This window comes from Scyliorhinus torazame, chromosome 8 (genome assembly GCF_047496885.1).
Source record: "Scyliorhinus torazame isolate Kashiwa2021f chromosome 8, sScyTor2.1, whole genome shotgun sequence".
Lineage (NCBI taxonomy): Eukaryota > Metazoa > Chordata > Chondrichthyes > Carcharhiniformes > Scyliorhinidae > Scyliorhinus > Scyliorhinus torazame.
The window spans coordinates 81,887,303-81,909,300 of NC_092714.1; the positions used below are offsets into that span (position 1 = coordinate 81,887,303).

A 21,998-nucleotide genomic window follows, 5' to 3' on the forward strand; every position below is an offset into this window, starting at 1 on the left:
CTTTGCCCCTGCATGTGGCCCCCCATCCAATTCGCACCCTGGGTCCCCTTGGCGGCTAGAACAGTGGGGGCGTCTGGCCCTGGCACTCATCCCTGCTGACAGGGGTACCATCGGCTGGCTCTGCCTTTGCCAGCAGTAGGCTAAGCGGCCCCTTGCCCGGCGTCCCCATAGGGGCTACAGTGGGCGTTGGGGGCACCCATATGGCCTGTGAAACTCTGCAGAACCATGTCCAAGGTGGGTGGTCAGTGGGGTTTACAACAAGATGGCTGCCTTGCAGGCCGCAGCAATGGCGGCCCGTGCCTGGGCACTACCCTAGTCCCGGGGGGGGGGGGGGGGGGGGGGGGGAGACGGTCGGACGGACATCCTGGCCACATGGCCTGTTTCCCCCCTCACCACCCCCACCTCCACCCCTACCCCTCCCACCCCAGCCAGTTTCAGGACCGGCAGCCCACGGTTGCGCCTCTCATACCTTCTCTCTCCCTCATCAGTCACGGCGCCAGTTTCACCATTTTTAAAAGCACAAGTGAACCTCGTCATCAGGAATTCGCCCTAGTGGAGGCAGAAAATCGCAGAGGCCCTGGCGAATACCGGGTCAACGCCGTTTACTGCACTTATGTTCTGGACGCTGCTGCCGAGATGACAGAGAATTGCGATTTGGCGTGAAACCAATGCCCGCCAGGATTTTGGCATCAGCATCGATTCTGCGTCCAATTGTGTTTCCGAATTCCATCATCTGCTGACGGAGAATCCCTCTCCACATTTATAACTTTTTCATGTTTATTATGAACACTCCTATAACTAAATTGTAAATTATGGTGTGGCAGTCTGACAGTATTAAACCAGAATTGCAAGTGGATCACATACATGCTGCTAAAGTTAACATTAAAACGGAGAAATTCAAAAATATTCCTGTGAAAATTCTGCCTTACTTTGAGGCACGGAAGCACAAAACAGTGAGGTGGATTCTCCATTGCCCGATGCCAGTAGCAGGATTTCCGATTGTGTGGAGAATCAGCCAAAAAACAGGATCAGCGCCAGGTGGGCGCCAATTCCGATCAGGTGCTCTGGTCCCCCACCGCCACCGAGCTACCATGCATCCGTTTCATGTGTTATCAGGCTGGAGGACCAAATCGCCTCCCCCTGAACCCCCACCGTTATTCATCTACCCCCCGGCCAGTTTTGGACTAAGTTTTCACAAGCAAAAAGTTACGTGCTTGCTGCTGTGATAAAGAGGAAGTGAAAGCACATAGCTGCTTTTGATGTTGTGAGGAACAGTCAATCATAGCAAGACTGTTTATAAACATTGTGGTTAGCATCAAAGCGGAGTAATTGAGATGCATACAAGCGTAAAGGGAAATGCAGATCAACAATCCACCAAGCACCTGGAGTAATAGAATTGTCAATCGCTGACAAATGCAATGTATTGCTGTGTGAAATTGAATGGAAGATTTGTATTTCAAAGGCTGTAAAGGGATTTGCAGCCCTTTGAAGTGCACTACTTTCGAGGAAGCCTGACACTGGTAACAGCTGCTGCTTTAAACACTTTTGTCTGAGGCAGAATATGTTCGGGAAGGACAAGTGAAAATACAGTGATTTTCTACCTGTCTGCTGTGACTGGTCTCCTGCTTTCAGGCAGGGGTCAGTGTTGGGTGGTCTGTTTGTGTGTGTGTGTGGGGGGGGGGGGGGGGGGGGTGTCAGATGTGGGAAGGGTCTAACGGGAGAAGTATTTATTTGAAATATAATTTGGTTGTTAATTCATGTGTAATTTGCCTTGCTTGTGGTTTGTGTTAAATTAAAAGTTACAAAAAGTGAAACCTTGTTGGTAATATCTTCATTTTGGAGTAATTTGGTTAATTTGGCTTATGGTTCCCCCACAGGGATCGTAGCACAGTTTCTTTACATCAGCTATAGCCAACAGGCCATCAGATTCAAGATTCCAACCTCATAGTTAGCACAAAGGTAATGTAAAATCATGAAATCAGCATCGTGGTACATAATGGGAATCTACATTGATCTTTGTGCAGAAACAATGGAATCAGTTTTACCAGATTTGGCATTAGACAAGGTAGTCAAATGAGTTTCACCCTCCTCTTCCTCTCACTTATCAAATAGCATTGAATTCTAGAACGAGAAGGCAAATCTTCACCTAGATCTGTCACTGATGCTCTGTGCTGCTTGTCAGATAGTGCATAACAGCTGCTTCTGACTTAGAGCTAAATTTGAAATGACAGTTCTGAATTAAAGCTTTTATTAGCCTACATCGGCCATAATTTTTATAAATACCTTTAAAAGGTTCAGTTCAAAATCCTTTATTGCTGAAAATTTTTATATGCATAAACATCAGCTTATATATGTTCAATAGAAAATGTTGGAAATATTTAGCAGATCTAGCAGCATCTGTGGAAAGAGAAACAGGGATAACATTTCAGGTCAATCAACTTCCATTAGAAAATGTTAGACATGCAACAGGTTTTAAGCAAGAACCAAGCCAGGGAAAAAACATTGGTCGATGACAAAATGAAAGACAGGGCAGATGAAATGATAAAAGGGTTGCTGGTGCAAGGCAAAAGGAAATAATGGGACGAGTCAAAAAACAAACAATGGGTGTACAGGAGGCGTGAGTGGTAAATAATAGAACCATCAGCAACACCCGTGCTCCGAAAAAAGGGACAGATGTTATGGTCTGAAATTTTTGAACTCAATGGTGAGTCTCGAAGGCTGTAAAGTGCCCATTCGAAAGTTACGGTGCTGCTCAAGCATTGGTATCGTGTTGGCGGGACCTGATAGAGAAGAGTAGAAATGGGCCCTAAATACACCTTCCTGCTGAAACAGCAAGTTACCTGTAACTCTTTCAATTTAGTATAAAAATGCACGCCTCATGGTGCTGTCTCGTCTGTGTTATGGAGGCCAAATGCAGCTTGGATGACTCTTTTGTGGAACACTTCTATTTAGTTCACAAGCATGACACCAAGGTTCAGATTGACTATCATTTTAATTCTCTACCCCTCTTTGACCTCAGCCTCCTATACTGTTTCAATGAAGCTCGGTGCAAGCTTGTGGAACAGTACCTCAATTTTTGCTCAGCACTTTAAAGACTCCCCGATACTGAGTTCAACAATTCAGATCATGACCTCGGCCTCCTTTTTTTTTTTAAAAGACATCAGCTGACGGTAAAGATTCTAATCTCATTTAAAACTCCTCTAGACCCATTACAATCTTCTCGTGCCTTGCATTATCAAACCTTTTGTCATTAAATTTTGCTGGTCTTCCATTTAATTTTTTTTTCATAGAATTTACAGTGCAGAAGGAGGCCATTCGGCCCATCGAGTCTGCACCGGCTCTTGGAAAGAGCACCCTACCCAAGGTCCACACCTCCACCCTATCCCCATAACCCAGTAACCCAACCCAACACTAAGGGCAATTTTGGACACTAAGGGCAATTTATCATGGCCAATCCACCTAACCTGCACATCTTTGGACTGTGGGAGGAAACTGGAACACCCGGAGGAAACCCACGCACAAACGGGGAGGGTGTGCAGACTCCGCACAGACAGTGACCCAAGCCGGAATCAAACCTGGGACCCTGGAGCTGTGAAGCAATTGTGCTATCCACAATGCTACCGTGCTGGCATGGACCTTCCCCTTTGGTCTTTCTCCAAAAAACACGCCCCAGGCCTTTCCCAGCCTCTCTCCTTTATTTTTTACAACCTGCTATACCTCCAACCTTCTTTCAGTTCTGGTGAAAAGTCATCAACTTGAAATATTGGCCAGAATTTTCTGGCTCCCCCGGTGGCTGAGGCGGGTCACCATTGGCCGGCAGGTTCCCAGGCCTTTGTCCCGCCGCCAGCCAATGGTGAGCCGCCTCCGCCACCCTAACCCCAATTCAGGGAGGCGTCGAAAACCTCGACCATTAATTCTGTTTCTCGTCCCACAGTTGCTGCCTGCCTGAAGTATTTCTCACAGTTTCAGTTTTTTCCTTGCAGATTTACAGAATCCACAGTATTTTGCTTTTTACGTTCAATTTTTAAAATGCATCTTTCTATATTTTCTTAGGTTTTGTATTGAAACTAGATTTTATTTTATTTATGAGCGAACAGGCTTTGTCGCTGAATTAAATGAAACTCTCCCAATTAAAATTTCATAGTAAATCCATAAAATAAGTAACACCGCTGAGAATTTTGCTAAATTTAGTATTGCTTCAAAAGGAGATAGCGAGCTGAACTAGTCATATCTATACTTTGATATCATAGCATTTGTGCACTAATATTTTTTTAAAATATAGAGAGTGCCGCATTACTTTTCAGTATATTTAATTAATTTTTAATCAGTATAGATACATGAAATTTAATGAAATGAAAATCGCTTATTGTCACAAGTAGGCTTCAAATGAAGTTACTGTGAAAAGCCCCTAGTCGCCACATTCCGGCGCCTGCTCGGGGAAGCTGGTAAGGAATTGAACCGTGCTGCTGGCCTGCATTTGTCTGCTTTAAAAGCCAGCTCTTTAGCCCTGCGCTAAACCAGCCCCAGATTATATACATATTTATATATATAAATTAATTGTATTATATTAGATCTAAAGTATAAATACTGCGGATGCTGAAGATCTGAAATAAAAACAGAAAGTGCTGGAAAAAAACTCAGCAGGTCTGGAACCATCTGTAGAGAGAGAAACAGAGTTAATGTTTTGAGTCCAATATATGACTCTTTTAAAAAATAAACATTAACTGTTTCTCTCTCCCCACAGATGCTGCCAGGCAGGCTGGGTTTTTCCAGCCACTGATTTTATTACAATTAAACCTGCTGCTAATTCTACTCTCACCAGGAATTTATCTGCCATCGTACATGCCAAAAATCTGCAGCCCTCCTAGCACTCTCAGACTGTAACTCTTGAAGGAGCGCAGAAGGACTGCAAATTAGGTCAGGTCCTGGATCTTAAAACATCGGAGGCCTTTACAGGATCATTAGTAGAGGAGGCGACAAGGCTTCCCAATGTCAGAACTGCCCAAGAGTCTGGAGTGGTGGGCTTATTATCATCCGTAGAGCATGGTATGAGCTGCTGTATGTGGCTGGTGAAGGCTGCATGTGGGGCCAGCTGGGTCTCCAGTCCTGAATTATAGTAGCAGAAATTTGCAGCCCCCTCATAAAGGAATAGAAAATGAATCTTCTTCCCTGGTCCCACAGGGAAATATTCTCATTGATCTATCTTTCCAAACAATTCAGTAATTAAAATGTGCATTTATTTGTTAGTCTAAATTAACAATTGACCATTGTAGGTTAATGCAGATAACATCCAAGTTTGTTGCAATTTGTAACATTACAAGAATTTTTAGGTATAATTTAAAAAAATGTTTTGCAGCCATTATGGGAAGCCATTTCATTACAGCATAAAAAGCACCATTAGATAGTCTTTGAAAAAGTTCTATTCTTCCATGGAATAAGTTTTCATCCACAAATTAGAAGCCTTGTCAGACAAAGGCAGAAAATATGACATGGCCATTGGCATTGCATTACAAAAATCTCAGAAAACGAGGCTGACTGGATAACACATGCAAGAATTTCTCTTTCAGAGGTTGTCAACTTGGCAAGCGAAAATATTTAGCATACAAGTCACTACTAATGATAATGTATTCTATTTACATCATTCTTGTTGCTGCTACTAATATCATTAAAAGATTACAATCATTATCACAGACACTACCATTAGAGTATTGGCATGGTTAGACAAGTGATTTTTTTGAGAAAAAACAGCATCAACAGAGCTTGAACACAAAAAAAATCCCATGGTGCTTCAGAACCACGGAGCCACATAAAAAGATATTGGCGCAGAAGACCAAAATGCTGGTAAAAGAGGCAAATTTCAAGGTGCGCCTTAAAAGACGAGAGAAAGGTAAGGTGGGTGGTGAGGTTTATATTTAGCGCCCAGGCAGACCAAATCAGAGCCAACAAAGGTGAAGTGGTTAAAATTAGGGAAGCACAAGAGGCCAGAACTAAAGGAAGTGCAGATATCTCCAGTCCGAAGATGTGCAGGTTAGGTAGATTGGCCATGCTAAAAAATTGCCCTTAATGTCCAAAAAGATTAAGTGGGGTTACTAGGTTACGGGGATAGGGTGGAGGTGTGGGCTTAAGTAGAGTGCGCTTTACAAGGGCCAGTGCAGACTCAATGGGCCGAATGGTCTCCTTCTGCACTGTAAATTCTATGATTCTATGATCTCAGGAGGGTTCTGGGAGTCGAGGATATTACAGAGATAGATTAAAAACCTAATGAATTAAAGCTAGGAAGGAAACAGCCGAGAATAGCCCACAAATTTGAGAACGTAATTGACGAGGCATCATCCATCACTATGAACATCAGGGTCACAAACATTTCTGTCTCGTCATCCAGCCTGAAGCAAAGGACAGATAATCAGATAAAGTCTGTCAAATTCACTGCTGTCAGATGTGACATACCGAGTATGATTCACTCTCTATATTGTTGTGATGCTCATGAAGACCAATAAACTAAAATAACCAAGCTTCCCAAACGACCCAAACGGAAGAAACCGATCGCAAGATTTCACTGTTTATAACTTTTACGGTCACAATTAAACCAAAATCGACCTAAATTTAAGCACAACTTAACAGGTGAATTGTATTCAATTAAAAGTATAAATTATGCTTTAAATAGATAAGTATCACAAATTTACTGGCAGTTCCATGAACACGTATGGCACCACATTCAGCCATAAAAATTCAAAAGTCTGTCTTCCTCAGGAAGAGTTTAACTCTTTTTCCTTTTGGTCATCGGGTCACCTCTGACAGCAGCTTTATTCCATCTGCGTCCCACAGATTTGATCATCACCAAAAGATGCACAACTGCAGAACCTCCTTCACTCAGCACAAAGCAGTCTTGGATTCCCCACAGCCACCTTCATTTGACTATTCAGTAACAATCTGATGCCCTGCATGGTCAGATCTGATAAAATAACTGAGGCAGCAGCGGTAACTTTATTTCACTATTGTGACGACTGGAAGATTTTAGGAATATTGGATTCTGAATCTGATCCCTGAGAGTTTGGTGTTTTCCTTTTGGATTCAAGCAGCCTCCGTTTCATTAACAATCTGAGGTCACAGTCTGATGTCACAGAAATCTAATGTCACAACCAGGAACCAAGAGTCACAGTCCTCTTTTCCAGAAATCCTTTTGTTGTTTCTCTTTCTGTTAGGGACTGTCTCAAAACATCCAGGCTTTCAAACCAGAGTCAGTGCAGACAACAACTTGCAAATGCTTCCTCCCACCCCCTTGGCTCGCAAACTGTAGATTTAATCACAATATATGCATACACATTTAAATGGGGCTGCAACCAACTCTGCAAAAAAAAAAATCAGCATATTAATATATATTTATTTTTTAAAATGTTTTTATTAAAGCTCAAGAGTTTTATACAAAATTACAAAACATACGAACAATATCCCTTAACCAAACGCAAACAACAAAAACCACAAAACGCCCTTTCAATCCAAGAACCAAGAACTCTCCTCTCTCCCCCCCTTAACAGCTAACAGTGGCCAACATTCTGAAATACAATATAAATGGTCGCCGTCTCCGGTAGAATCTTTCTATCAACCCCCTCAAGGTGTATTTGACCTTCTCAAGGTTCAAAAACACATTCCAGGGATCATTCTTGTGAACCTCCTCTGGACCCTCCCACCAAGGACAGACAGCACGTTGTTCCTTAGATACGGGGCTAAAACTGCTCACTATTCCAAATGGGATTTGACCAGAGCCTTCTACAGCCTCAACAGTACATCCCTGCTCTTGTATTCTAGCCCTCTCAACACAAATGCGAACATTGCATTTGCCTTCCCAACTCCAACTGAATCTGCATGTTAACCTCAAGAGAATCCTGAACTTGGATTCTTATGGCCCTTTGTGCTTCTGATTTCTGAAATCTTTTCCCATTTAGAAAATAGATTATTGTTCCTCCCAAAGTGCATAACCTCACACTTTTCTACATTGCATTCCATCTGCCACTTCTTTGCCCACTCACCTAGCCTCTCCTGGCCCTTCTGCAGCGCCTCTGCTTCCTCAACACAACCTGTCCTTCTACATATCTTTGTATCATCTGCAAACTTAGCAACAATGCCCGTAGTTCCTTCTTCCAGATCATTAATGTATACAGTGAATGGCTGTGGTCCCAACACTGAGCCCTGTGGAACACCACTAGTCACCGGCTGCCATTCTGAAAAGGGCCCCCTTTATCCCCATTCTATGCCCTCTGCCAGTCGGCCAATCCTCTATCATGTCAGTACCTTGTCCCTAACACCATAGACTCTTATCCTATTTAGCAGCCTCCTTATCAAAGGTCTTTTGGAAATCCAAATAGGTCACGTCCACTGGTTCTCCTTTGTCTAACTTCCTTGTTACCTCCTCAAAGAATTATAACAGGCATGACCTCCCTTGACGAAACCGTGCCAACTCCGTCCTATTTTGCTATGCATTTCTAAGTACTCCGCAATCTAATCTTAATAATAGATTCTAAAATCTTACCAACAACCGAAGTCGGGCTAACTGGCTTATAATTTCCTGACTTTTGGCTCCCTCCCTTCTTAAACAGTCCACGATAACCAAAACCGACAACTCCCCCAATCTGGCTCCCTTCCCCATCGCTTCAACCACAAAATATTCGCTCATCCCAATGTTCAACTTGGAACAGAAGGAACCGAAGTTCTGGAAAATACCCATAACATCCCTATAGACGACCCCAGGTCCCACACCTCTATCAACAAATCATCTGCAGATAATCATACCCTATATTCCACCCCCCCCCCCCCCACCAACAATCCCACTCCACGATTTTCAAGGTCCTCAAAGCAATGGTAAATGGCTCAATCGGCAATGCTAACAAGGGAGACATCGGACACCCCTGCCTTATACTCCGATGCAACTTAAAACACCCCGAGGTCATGGTGTTGATACAACCATTAGCAAACGGGGCCAGGTACAGCAGTCAAAGATGTGCAGGTTAGGTGGATTGGACATACTAAATTGCCCCTCAGTATCCAAAAGGTTAGGTGGGGTTACTGGGTAATGGAGATGGGTGGAGACGTGGGCTTAAGTAGTGTGCTCTTTCCAAGGGCCTGTGCAGACGCGATGGGCCGAATGGCCTCCTTCTGCACTGTAGGGATTCTGTACCCACGACACAAACCCAGGATCAAACCCAAACTTCTCCGAGACCACGAGGAGATACCCCCATTCAGCTCAAGCGGAAGCCCTCTCCGTGTCCAATGGTACAAGTAGCTCTGATTCTGGCTTGGCTGCAGAGGTGAGCACCACATTCAACAACCACCTCATATTGGATGACAACTTCCGTCCCTTCACAAACCTTGTCTGGTCTTCCCCCCCCCACTACCTCCAAAAAGCAAGATTCCAGCCTTAATGCTAATGTCTTGGCCAATGACTTGGCATCTATACTTAACAGGGAGATAGGGCAATATGACCCACACTCCGTGGGGTCCTTATTCTTTTTTAGGAACAGAGAAATAATTGCCTGCCGCAGGGTTTCCGGGAGAGTGCCCATGCTGAAGAGTCCCGAAACATGCCCAGCAATAACAAACCCAACTGATCCGAAAGCTTCTTATTACATTCCACCGGGAACCCATCTGGCCCCAGTAGCTTCCCGGCTTGCATGTGCCTCAACGCTATCTGAATCTCCCGCCATTCCTCCCTTTACCGTGGGAAACTCCAAACCTCCCTGGAACTCTTTTCCCGGCCAGGGAATGAAATTTAGGCCAGCGCGGTAGCACAAGTGGCTAGCACTGTGGCTTCACAGCGCCAGGGTCCCAGGTTCGATTCCTCACTGGGTCACTGTCTGTGCGGAGTCTGCACGTTTTCCCTGTGTTTGCGTGGGTTTCCTCCGGGTGCTCCGGTTTCCTCCCACAGTCCAAAGACGTGCAGGTTAGGTGGATTGGCCATGCTAAATTGCCCTTAGTGTCCAAAAGGGTTAGATGGGGTTATTGGGTTATGGGAATAGGGTGAAAGTGAGGGCTTAAGTGGGTTGGTGCAGACTTGAATGGCCTCCTTCTGCACTGTATGTTCTATGTTCACCCATTCCCTGTTCGTCCTCCGGTGGCTCCGACCTATACAACCTCTCTTAAGGGTCCATTTCACAGTATCCAGGAGACAAGCCTACCCTCTGAATCCCCAACCTGAAAAATCACCCTGGCCACCTCAGCTGTGAGCCAAGAGATAACTGGCCTTCTCCCCATACTCATACACCTCCCCTTTTGCCCGCCTCAGTTGGTGCACTGTTCTGCGTGTGGACAGCAAGTCAAACAGCATTTTCAGTTTTTTTCCAAGTTGCCAAGAGCTCTGTAGTTGGTCTCTCCCTCATCTCCGCTCCACCCCCAGAATCGCATCCACCAGTTTCTGTCACTCCTCCCTCGCCTCCCCATCCACATGTGCCTTAAATGCTATGATCTCTCCTCGGATCACCACCTTTCACACCTTCCACAAAGTTTAGAGCGAGACCATCCTGTTATTGTTATGTTCTACAAACTCCCGTATGGCCTTTGCAATTCTCACACAAAACCTAAAGTCTGACAGCAGTCCTATGTCCAACTGCCACCACCTGCAATGCTCCCGACCGACCTCCAGCACCAGGTTCACCCAATGTGGGGCATGGTCGGTCTGATATAACCACCGAGTACTCAACCTTCTATCCTCACCCCAATGAGAAGAGTCTGACTCATAACAAAATAATCAATCCTCAAATATGATATCTTTATTGTCACAAGTAGACTTACATTAACACTGCAATGAAGTTACTGTGAAAAGCCCCTCGTCACCACATTCCGGCGCCTGTTTGGGTACACGGAGGGAGAATTCAGAACGTCCAAATTACCTAACAGCACATCTTTCGGGACTTGTGGGAGGAAACTGGAGCACCCGGAGTAAACCCACGCACACACGGGGAGAACGTTTAGACTCCGCACAGACAGTGACCCAAGCCAGGAATCGAACCTGGGACCCTGGCGCTGTGAAGCAATAGTGCTAACCACTGTGCTACTGTCCTGCACTGTACCTGATGTACAGAGGAAAAAAATGAGAACTCCTTCTCCCCAGGATGCGTAAACTGCCATGCATCTGCTCCCCCTGTCTACTCCATAATTGCAGACAATACCTTCGCTATCAGCGATCTACCTTAGGGTCCAACACACAATTCAGATCACCACCCCCCCCCCCGCCACCAAAATCAATTGGTGGGTGTTCAGATCTGGTACTGTAGCCAGCAACCAGCTCATAAATGATACATTGTCCTAATTTGGGGTGTACACGTTCATGAGGACCACTGACATCCCCTCTAATGCACCTGCAACCATCGTTTACTGTCCCCCCTAATCAGCTATGACCCTCTCCGGCCGGAACCAGACCCTCTTATTGATTAAAATCGCCACCCGCCAGGCCCTATCATCAAAGCCTGAGTGAAACACTTGGTTCTCCTAAGCTTACTGGAGCCTAGTCTGATGCCGTAGCTGCAAATGGGTCTCTTGTAAAAATACCACGTCGGTATTTAAAAAGACCCAGACTTTTTAAATGTGCAAAACCCCTCACCCTCTTTACAGATCCCCCCCAAGCCTTGCAATTTTCAGGTGACTAACCTTGTCGGGGGCCTCTCATCCCCCCGCCCCCCCCCCCCCCAACCCACCCCGCAATGCCCCCCTCGAGTCAGCCATTGCCACCGTGATGTGTCATAATATTCATCACAAGTTCCCAGGGCCCAAGCCCACCCAAGATGGCAACCAACCCCACCCAACGGGTGGTACAAAGTGAATCCCCTGGTCACTGTTAGCTCCCTACGCCCCCCCCCTCCCCCCCAAAGTTGGCAGATTGCCTGCCGCCTCAACTAACCGCCTTCCCCAAACAAACAAACATTCTAGACTCATCGAGCTTCACCAAACTGGTCCAACAAGTCACAGCCCCTCTCCCACAACAATCCTGTTCACTAACCTACCGCTTAATGCTAAGCAAGGTGTCTCCCACCCCCAGGCCCCGCTAAAAATGACCACATAAGGCCAACAATGCCACCCCCCTAGCCCGTTTTCCTTACTCCCTTATCCAAATTCCAGCATCCTTACCACTCTCCTCTTCCCCTTCAATAACCTAACCACCCACCTGCTTTACCATCCTCCATGACTCTGGACTCACGAAATAAAATGAGCAAACCCCCCACCAAATTCCAAGAAAAAGAACAAAAACAGAACAAAATATATTGCAATATTTACAACCCACACAACCCGACATTTACACACACAATCCCAATCACGTTAGAGACGTCCCAGTTCCAATCTCAGTCCATTATCCTTGATGAAGGCCTCTGCCTGGTCCGGCGTATCAAAGTAATGATCATTCGAGTCCATCATAACTCAGAGTCTCACTGGATACACCACCCCGAACTCTATACCCTTGTTGTCCAGCACCGCCGTTGCCTTCACCAGCTCAGTGCCAATGTCCTGATAGATGCGCACTGTGTGCCCGTCCCAGTCAATGTGCTGGTTTTTCTTGACTCACTCCAGGACCCGCTCCTTCCTCTGAAAAATGTGAAAGCGGACAATCACCGCCCAGGTGGTTCATTTGGCCGTGGCTTCTGCCGCATTGCCCGATGAGCCCTGTCCAATTCTCGAGGGAGGAAACACATCATCCTCCAACACCTCCCCTCCCCGCCAACTAACCATGAGAACCTCTCTGTAAAATGATCGGTTGGTCTTGGGCCCTCCACTCTTTCCGGCACACCTACCACTCTGACATTCAGGCGCCTCAACCCGTTCTCCAGATCCTCAACTTCAGGCCCTTATTCCTCTTCGCCACGAGCAGCATTTCAGCTTCCAACGAGGTAAGCTGACCTTTATGCCTCGACAAGGTCTCCTCCATGCCCTTAAGCATCTCCCCTTGTTCCTTCACAGCTTTGGCCGTCTTGCGCAGCTACTCTCATACTGGGCCCAATGTCTCCTCTATGGTGACTTTAAATGACTCTTTAATTTACTATCCTTGCCACTCAAGTTGCCCATCTATTTGCCTTGCAAACTTCTCCAACTCCTTCACCATCAACCCCGCCAGCGTCTCTAATGTGATGGCTGTGGCCGCCTCCACCATCTTTCCTTCCCCAGAGTCGGGCTACCAGCTGGAGGTTTCTTTCCCATGGCCTTTTTTGGCAAGGCTTTTGAAATTCCTCTGTTGACTATCCATTATCTACACCAACCTGCTGGGTTGCAACACAAAATCTTCTGAAAAACCAAGCAAAAGAGATCAAAATACAAGGACGCTGGCAGGAGCCATCTTTTGCACGACTTGCTCTCACATGTCATCACCGGAAGTCTCAAAATAATATATATTTCTATTGGCATGATGAATTATATTGACAGGCAAGGTTACCTCTGATCTCCTTGAGCTATCAAAACCTTACAAACACATCATTTTCCTTAGCTAAAAATATTACTAACATTTTAGACACGATAAATCATCACCAGCTGTGGGTTGTGATAAATTTCACCACGTGTTACTTGACAACTTGTGAATGAGAAACCTATAGTAAGTCATCCAATTAACACCTGATTTAAAGATCTTTTTAATGCTGATACAACAGTGGCAAGAGTAATGAATGGCAATGATTACAAAAGTTAACAGCGAGGACATTAAAAAGAATTAAAATGACAATGATAATTATCATGATATTGGTCATGATGGGTGCGGTATCATATTAGTTAGAATAGTATGAATGGTATTTTGTAAAAGCCAGAAAATCTCATGCAATGACTTATTTTCCTGCTCATGCATTCTTACCTGTGGAGTGTCCAACGAATCTAGCCTTGGCCTCCTCCTATTTTTTTCCCAGCTATATGTTCTCCCTCAATAACATGATACAAATACATGCCTGATTCCATGTTTTCAAAACATCTATGTTGACAACACACAGCTCTTTTTCACCATCACCTCACTCTATCCCTCCACTGCTCTGATTTGTCACCTTGCTCATCTCATATTTGATACTTGATGAACCACAATTTCTTCTAACAGAACATTGAAAAACCAAAGCTATTGTCTACAGTCCATGCCACAAACTCTGTTCCTTGGCTGCTCACTTTATCCACTTTGGCTCTAGCCACATTCTGAGGCTGAACCCAACAATGGACAAACTTGACATCCTACCTAACTGTGAACTAAGCATTTGAACCTATAGCCTTTCTGTAGCTAGGATGGACAAGTTTGATCTCTGTAACATCTCTTGCTTTCACCTCTGCATTAACTTATCTATTGCTGAAATCCTCATTTGTGGCTTGGTTACCTCTAGGTTAGACTGTTTCAATGCTCTCCTGGCTGGTTTCTTGCCTTGCAACGTCTATGAACTTGAGTCTTTTCAAAACTCTGCTGCCTGTATCCTAACACACACCAAGGCCTGTTCACCTAATATCCCTATGTAGTTCACCTATACTGGCTTGTCTTAATTTAAAAATTGCCATCCTGGTTTTCAAATCTGCTATAGCCTCAACACCCCCACGTTGCTAATCTCCTCTAGCCCTACAACTATTGGAGATGTCTTCGCTCCCCAAATTTAGCCAATTGCGCTTCCCTAATTTTCACTGCTCCACCTTTGGCAGCCATGCCTTCAGCTACCGAGACCCTAAGCCCTTAAAACCTCTCCTCCTGCCAAGGCTGTTTTCATTAATCAAGAACAAATGCTGGGTCTTCGGAGATAATCAGATTCAGATCCGACTACGAGCAATGTCAACCAGCAATCTGGTGACATTAGTCCCATAACCCACCCAGCAGTTGCCAGAAAATCCAGGTCTTTGGGTTCTGCGGGAGTATGGCTGCAAAGCTGAACTTAAAAGAAGACACTCATCAACACCCACCTCTTTTGGTCACCTTTGCTATCAGATCCTGATAGTTGATGGTAAATCTTGTTTGATAACATTTCTGTGAAATGCTTTGGGATGTTTTATAACATTAAAGGGATTATATAAATGCAAGTTGTTGTTGTAATTATCATAGTGATGCAAGTGATTGTGATAACAGCGGTTAATGTTTCACTGATAATAGTTTTAGCAGCAGTGTTGATCGGGAAAGTACTAATGCTGTTATGTATTCGTGACCATGATGATTGTACTGTGGACAGATCAGTCCCCAGACTGCCCAGTCAGTCGCTCTTGGTGTCTCCCTCCTGTGCAGCCCCTGCCCCTACCCATCCTTATACTTACGCTCTGTCCTTCAAGGATTTGGAGGAACCTAATCCTTTTCTCCTCAGAATTTCTACTGCGGCGTCTCTTGCACCTTTTCTGAGCGTCTAGAAAACAAGATCAGTAACTCTGCTGCAATCCTCGCATTGCTGGAACTGGCAGCATCTTTTCCTGCTCAGAAGAAAATAAATAAAGGGAGCTGCGATCGACTTGGGGGCGAGTCACAGAAAGCAGTGGGTGAGCAGCCACATCCTCGGCCAGTCTAACTGGGAGGGCGCAGTCCGAGGCGGCTGTGCTCAGTGTCTATTTACAGCCGGGGCCCGGTTGCTAAGGCGAGATCTTCACCAGCAGCCGAGGAAGCCGTGCTTCCGGTGACGCCGCCGGATGGGGGCCGTGGCGTCACAAAGGGGCGGGCCAACCAGCGCCGGGTACCGTTCTAGCCCCGCCTCCCTGTCTGGCGGCACTCTCTGTCGGTGTCCACGGGCCTGCCTGCTGCTTTTTGGCGGGAGCAGGGTCCAGGCCTGGTGAAGAGGCAAGTGGAAGTGGCTGCTTGTGGTAAATTTTGTGTGCAGTAATAGCTGCACCTCACCTACAAGTGTGCACGGGAGCAATAGGTCAGAAGGTGAGAGCATTGAGGGAGAACTAGGGAATAGGGACAGTGTGGCTCTGAGGCAGAGCAGACAGGGAGAAGTTGCTGAACACAGCGGGTCTGGTGGCCTGAAGTGCTTATGTTTTAATGCAAGAAGTATTACGGGTAAGGCAGATGAACGTAGAGCTTGGATTAGTACTTGGAACTATGATGATGTTGCCATTACAGAGACCTGGTTGAGGGAAGGGCAGGATTGGCAGCTAAACGTTCCAGGATTTGGATGTTTCAGGCGGGATAGAGGGGGATGTAAAAGGGGTGGCGGAGTTGCGCTACTGGTTAGGGAGGATATCACAGCTGTACTACGGGAGGACACCTCAGAGGGTAGTGAGGCTATATGGGTGGAGATCAGGAATAAGAAGGGTGCAGTCACAATGTTGGGGGTTTACTACAGGCCTCCCAACAGCCAGCGGGAGATAGAGTAGCAGATAGGTAGACAGATTTTGGAAAAGAGTAAAAACAACAGGGTTGTGGTGATGGGAGGCTTCAACTTCCCCAATACTGACTGGGACTCACTTAGTGCCAGGGGCTTAGACGGGGCAGAGTTTGTAAGGAGCATCCAGGAGTGCTTTTTAAAACAATATGTAGACAGTCCAACTAGGGAAAGGGCGGTACTGGACCTGGTATTGGGGAATGAGCCTGGCCAGGTGGTTTCAGAAGTTTCAGTAGGGGAGCATTTCGGGAACAGTAACCACAATTCAGTAAGTTTTAAAGTGCTGGTGGACAAGGATAAGAGTGGTCCTAGGGTGAATGTGCTAAATTGGGGGAAGGCTAATTATAACAATATTAGGTGGGAACTGAAGAACCTAGATTGGGGGTGGATGTTTGAGGGCAAATCAACATCTGACATGTGGGAGGCTTTCAAGTGTCAGTTGAAAGGAATTCAGGACCGGCATGTTCCTGTGAGGAAGAAGGATAAATACGCCAATTTTCGGGAACCTTGGATAACGAGAGATATTGTAGGCCTCGTCAAAAAGAAAAAGGAGGCATTTGTCAGGGCTAAAAGGCTGGGAACAGACAAAGCCTGTGTGGAATATAAGGAAAGTAGGAAGGAACTTAAACAAGGAGTCAGGAGGGCTAGAAGGGGGTCACGAAAAGTCATTGGCAAATAGGGTTAAGGAAAATCCCAAGGCTTTTTACACGTACATAAAAAGCAAGCGGGTAGCCAAGGAAAGGTTTAGGCAAGGGAATCTATGTGTGGAGCCAGAGGAAATTGGCGAGGGAATCTATGTGTGGTGCCAGAGGAAATTGGTGAGGTACTAAATGAATACTTTGCATCAGTATTCACCAAAGAGAAGGAATTGGTAGATGTTGAGTCTGGAGAAGGGTGTGTAGCTAGCCTGGGTCCCATTGAGATCCAAAAAGACGAGGTGTTGGGCGTCTTAAAAAATATTAAGGTAGATAAGTCCCCAGGGCCTGATGGGATCTACCCCAGAATACTGAAGGAGGCTGGAGATGAAATTGCTGAGGCCTTGACAGAAATCTTTGGATCCTCACTGTCTTCAGGTGATGTCCCAGAGGACTGGAGAATAACCAATGTTGTCCCTCTGTTTAAGAAGGGTAGCAAGGATAATCCAGGGAACTACAGGCCGGTGAGCCTTACTTCAGTGGTAGGGAAATTACTGGAGAGAATTCTTCGAGACAGGATCTACTCCCATTTGGAAGCAAATGAACGTATTAGTGAGAGGCAGCATGGTTTTGTGAAGGGGAGATCGTGTCTCACTAACTTGATAAGAGTTTTTCAAGGAGGTCACTAAGATGATTGATGCAGGTAGGGCAGTGGATGTTGTCTATATGGACTTCAGTAAGGCCTTTGGCAAGGTCCCTCGTAGACTAGTACAAAAGGTGAAGTCACACGGGATCAGGGCTGAGCTGGCAAGGTGGATACAGAACTGGCTAGGTCATAGAAGGCAGAGAGTAGCAATGGAAGGATGCTTTTCTAATTGGAGGGCTGTGACCAGTGGTATTCCGCAGGGATCAGTGCTGGGACTTTTGCTGTTTGTAGTATATATAAATGATTTATATCATAGGAGGAAAATGTAACTGGCCTGATTAGTAAGTTTGCAGATGACACAAAGGTTAGTGGAATTGCGGATAGCGATGAGGACTGTCAGAGGATACAGCAGGATTTAGATTGTTTGGCGACTTGGGCGGAGAGATGGCAGATGGAGTTTAATCCGGACAAATGTGAGGTAATGCATTTTGGAAGGTCCAATGCAGGTAGAGAATATACAGTGAATGGTAGAACCCTCAAGAGTATTGAAAGTCCGAGAGATCTAGGTGTACAGGTCCACAGGTCACTGAAAGGGGCAACACAGGTGGAGAAGGTAGTCAAGAAGGCATACGGCATGCTTGCCTTCATTGGCCGGGGCATTGAGTATTTGGCAAGTCATGTTGCAGCTGTATAGAACCTTAGCTAGGCCACACTTGGAGTATAGTGTTTAATTCTGGTCGCCACACTACCAGAAGGATGTGGAGGTTTTAGAGAGGGTGCAGAAGAGATTTACCAGAATGTTGCCTGGTATGGAGGGCATTAGCTATGAGGAGCGGTTGAATAAACTCGGTTTGTTCTCACTGGAACGACGGAGGTTGAGGGGCATTATTATGAGGGGCATAGACAGAGTGGATAGTCAGAGGTTTTTCCCCAGGGTAGAGGGGTCAATTACTAGGGGGCATAGGTTTAAGGTGAGAGGGGCAAGGTTTAGAGTAGATGTACGACGCAATTTTTTTTTACACAGAGGGTAGTGGGTGCCTGGATCCCGCTACCAGACGAGGTGGTGGAAGCAGGGACGATAGTGACATTTAACGGGCATCTTGACAAATACATGAATAGGATGGGAATAGAGGGATACGGACACAGGAAGTGTAGAAGATTGTAGTTTAGTTGGGCAGCATAGTCAGCATGGGCTTGGAGGGCCGAAGGGCCTGTTCCTGTGCTGTACATTTCTTTGTTCTTTGTACAACCTCTTCTGAGGTACCCCCAAACCAGCCTTGCCAGCCCCTACTTATATTTGTCTCTGAGTTAGTCCTAGTTGTGCAGCTGCATCTTAACATGTTGGCCTTTGTTTCAAAATGAATGGAGTACAAAATTACACAAGGCACTAGTTAGACCAGACCTGGAATACTGAGGACAGTTTGATCCCCTTATCCAAGGAAAGATATGCTGCATTGGATGCAGTCCAAAGAACATTCATCGGTTGATCCTGGATGTGGGGGGATTTTCTTAGAGGGGAGGTGAAGTAGGTTGGACCTGTACTTGTTGGAGTTTAGAAAAATGAGAAGCGACTGACCTTATTGAGGCAAAGAACGAAGAACAATACAGCACAAGAACAGGCCCTTTGGCCCTCCAAGCCTGCACGGACCATGGTACCTGCCTAAACCTGCCTAAAAGACATAGGATTCTCAGGGGGTAAACCTGCCTAAAAGACATAGGATTCTCAGGGGGCTTGACAGAGTAGAGGTTGTTTCCCCTTGTGGGAGAGTCTAGGACCAGAGGACATAATCTCAGAGTAAGGGGTTGCCTATTTAAAACAGTTGAGGAATTCCTTCTCTCAGAGGATAGTGAATCTGGAATCCTTTACCACTGAGTGGCTGTGATGTTAAGTATATTCAAGGTTGAGATAGATTTTTAATCAGTAAGGGAATCAAGGGTTATAGGGATAAGGCAGGAAGCTGGAGTTGAGGATTATCAGATTAGTCATGATCTCATTGAATGCAAGCAGACTTGATGGACCGAATGGCCAACTTCTACATCTTACGGTCTTATGTGGTCCTGACCAGCTGGCGGCAATCAATATTGAAGCCCACAACCCAACAGCAATGTGGTAGTTTGCAATGGCAATCAGTACATACGTAATTGCCGTCACCTCTTCCGAGTGGCAGAATCTTCACCGGCAGTTGCCGCCGCATCCCAAACGTCTTTCTTTGACCATAGGCCCTCCACACCCACGTTCACATAGACCCCATCAGAGTCCAATGTGGAGGGTCCCACCTTCACACAACACACATGTGGCATTGTTCTATCACTGCTGTTTAATGTAAACTAGCAATAAAGCAGCAAACAAAAAAACTGAAAATGCTTGATAAAATCAGCAGGTCTGGCAGCATCTGTGGAGAGAAACAGAGTTAACGTTTCAGACCAAAATCATCCTAACATTGCTTTTATACCAATGAATTGTTCTGACTTTTATCTTGTCCGAAAGTTGAAACTTGAAAGCAAATAAATGCTTCCAATCCTGACTGGATTAAAATTCCATGAAGAGCGATATTTTTCTTCCATAAAAAATAAAACCCTATTAGGATCCACTTCCACCCAAAATGTGAAGAGGGAGAAACGTGTTCTCCCGGCGCCGCAGATTTACAAAGATTCTGGGACAGGAACTCAATTAAATTGAAGATACCCCACATTGCTGCATGCTCCTGGGGAATTGATTTAAATCTGCAGCACTGGTTGAATGAGTTTCTTTCCCCAAATCCCATTAAATTAGTGCCTTTTCCTAGAACTCCCCCAAAAATCCCACTCGGCTCAGCTTCTACCCAATCTCCATCCTGGGATCATCTGCAGTAACTCAGACTCAATCCCAATTGGCTTATTTGCTGTGAGCCATGGGCAGTGAGCAGAAGGAGGGTGAAATGTGTTGAATCAACACTGATTCTCCAACACCACCATGGCTCGGCACCCAGCTTTGCCTTTGGGGATTGCAGGGACTGAAGGATCTCCACACACTGTTAAAAACAGACAGAAACTAATGACAAATCTGAATCCGTGAATCCAGTTAAACGGGTGGCACGGTGACACTGGTTAGCACTGCTGCCTCACAACGCCAGGGACCCAGGTTTGATTCTCACCTCAGGTGACTGTGGAGTTTGCACTTTCTCCCCGTGTGTGCGTGGGTTTCCACCTGGTGCTCAATTTCCTCCCATAGTCCAAAGATGTGCAAGTTAGGTTGATTGGCCATGCTAAAAAATTGCCTCGAAGTGTCCAAAGGTTAGGTGGGGGATTGGGACTAGGTAGGGTGCTCTTTCGAAGGGTTTGTACAGACCAAATGGCCTTCTGCCATTGGGATTCTATGAACGTTTGGTATATTTTCTCACATTAAAACCAGGACACCCGATGGAGAAATCAATCTGTTGCTTGCCAACCCAGCAGCAGCAACAGGATAGTGAGTAGGGCTGGTTGGACTGAGCACTCTGGATTACCCCTTGTGGTAAACCACTGTTGCACCTATATTCAGTGATGTAAGGTAGGACCTGCCTGCTGGTTCCGCCCAGTAGGAAGAGTATAAATATGCGTGTCATCCATTCAGCAGCCATTTCGCCAGCTGCTGTGGGAGGCCACACAGCTTAGAGCAATAAAGCCTCAGTTGTATCCAACTCTAGTCTTTGTTCAATTGATTGTGCCTCAATTTATTGCTCTACGATTTTCTAAAAGATGGACCTCCGAATCAAACCAGATCGCCTGCAGCTGGATCCGCAATCAAGCGACGCCAAAAAGGACTTTAATCACTGGCTAGCTTGCTTCGAGGCGTACATCAACTGAGCGACCACCCCTGTTCCGGAGGCTCAGAAGATACAGATCCTGTACTCAAGGTTGAGCTCCAACGTGTTTCCGCTGATCCAGGATGCCCCGAACTACGCCGGCGCCATGGCGCTTCTCAAATCGCGAGATTGACTCCCTACTGAATCTCGCTCAATCGCGAGATTGACTCCCTACTGAAGGACAGATCTGAGGCGTTCAAGGCAGACGATCCTGACCCATGCAAGAAATCCAGGTACGACCTCCGCAAAGCCATCCGGAATGCCAAGAGAGAATATCAAACCAAGCTAGAGTCACAGACAGACTCTCGGCGGTTGTGGCAAGGACTAAACAACATAACGGGCTACAAAGCGAAGCCGAACAGTATCTCTGGCAGCAGCACACCCCTCCCCGATGAACGCAATGCATTCCATGCCCGTTTCAAACAGGTAACCAACAATCCGCTGGCGAGTGCCCCAGCAGCCCATAATTCACCCATACCCACCATCACAGCCTCCGAAGTCAGATTGGCCTTCCTGAAAGTGAACCCTCGGAAGGCGACGGGCCCAGACGGGATCCCTGGTCGTGCACTCAGAGCCTGCGCGGACCAGCTGGCAGAGGGCTTCA

At 46.1% G+C, this 21,998-nt stretch overlaps 1 protein-coding gene across 3 annotated transcripts in view; it reads right to left on the reverse strand.

Moving 5' to 3' along the window:
- Nucleotides 1–15,586, reverse strand: part of arl6 (ARF like GTPase 6) — a 78,201-nt gene extending 62,615 nt beyond the window's left edge. For 2 of the 3 annotated variants that reach the window (XR_011948676.1, XM_072513909.1), the window contains exons 1-2: nucleotides 15,232–15,586; nucleotides 2,284–2,397 (exon numbers count right to left, since the gene is read on the reverse strand). The gene's annotated coding sequence lies outside the window, so the exon portion shown is untranslated. The remainder of the gene's footprint in view (nucleotides 1–2,283; nucleotides 2,398–15,231) is intronic. The other variant, XM_072513910.1, reaches the window with a different exon arrangement.
- Nucleotides 15,587–21,998: the final 6,412 nt, after the last annotated feature.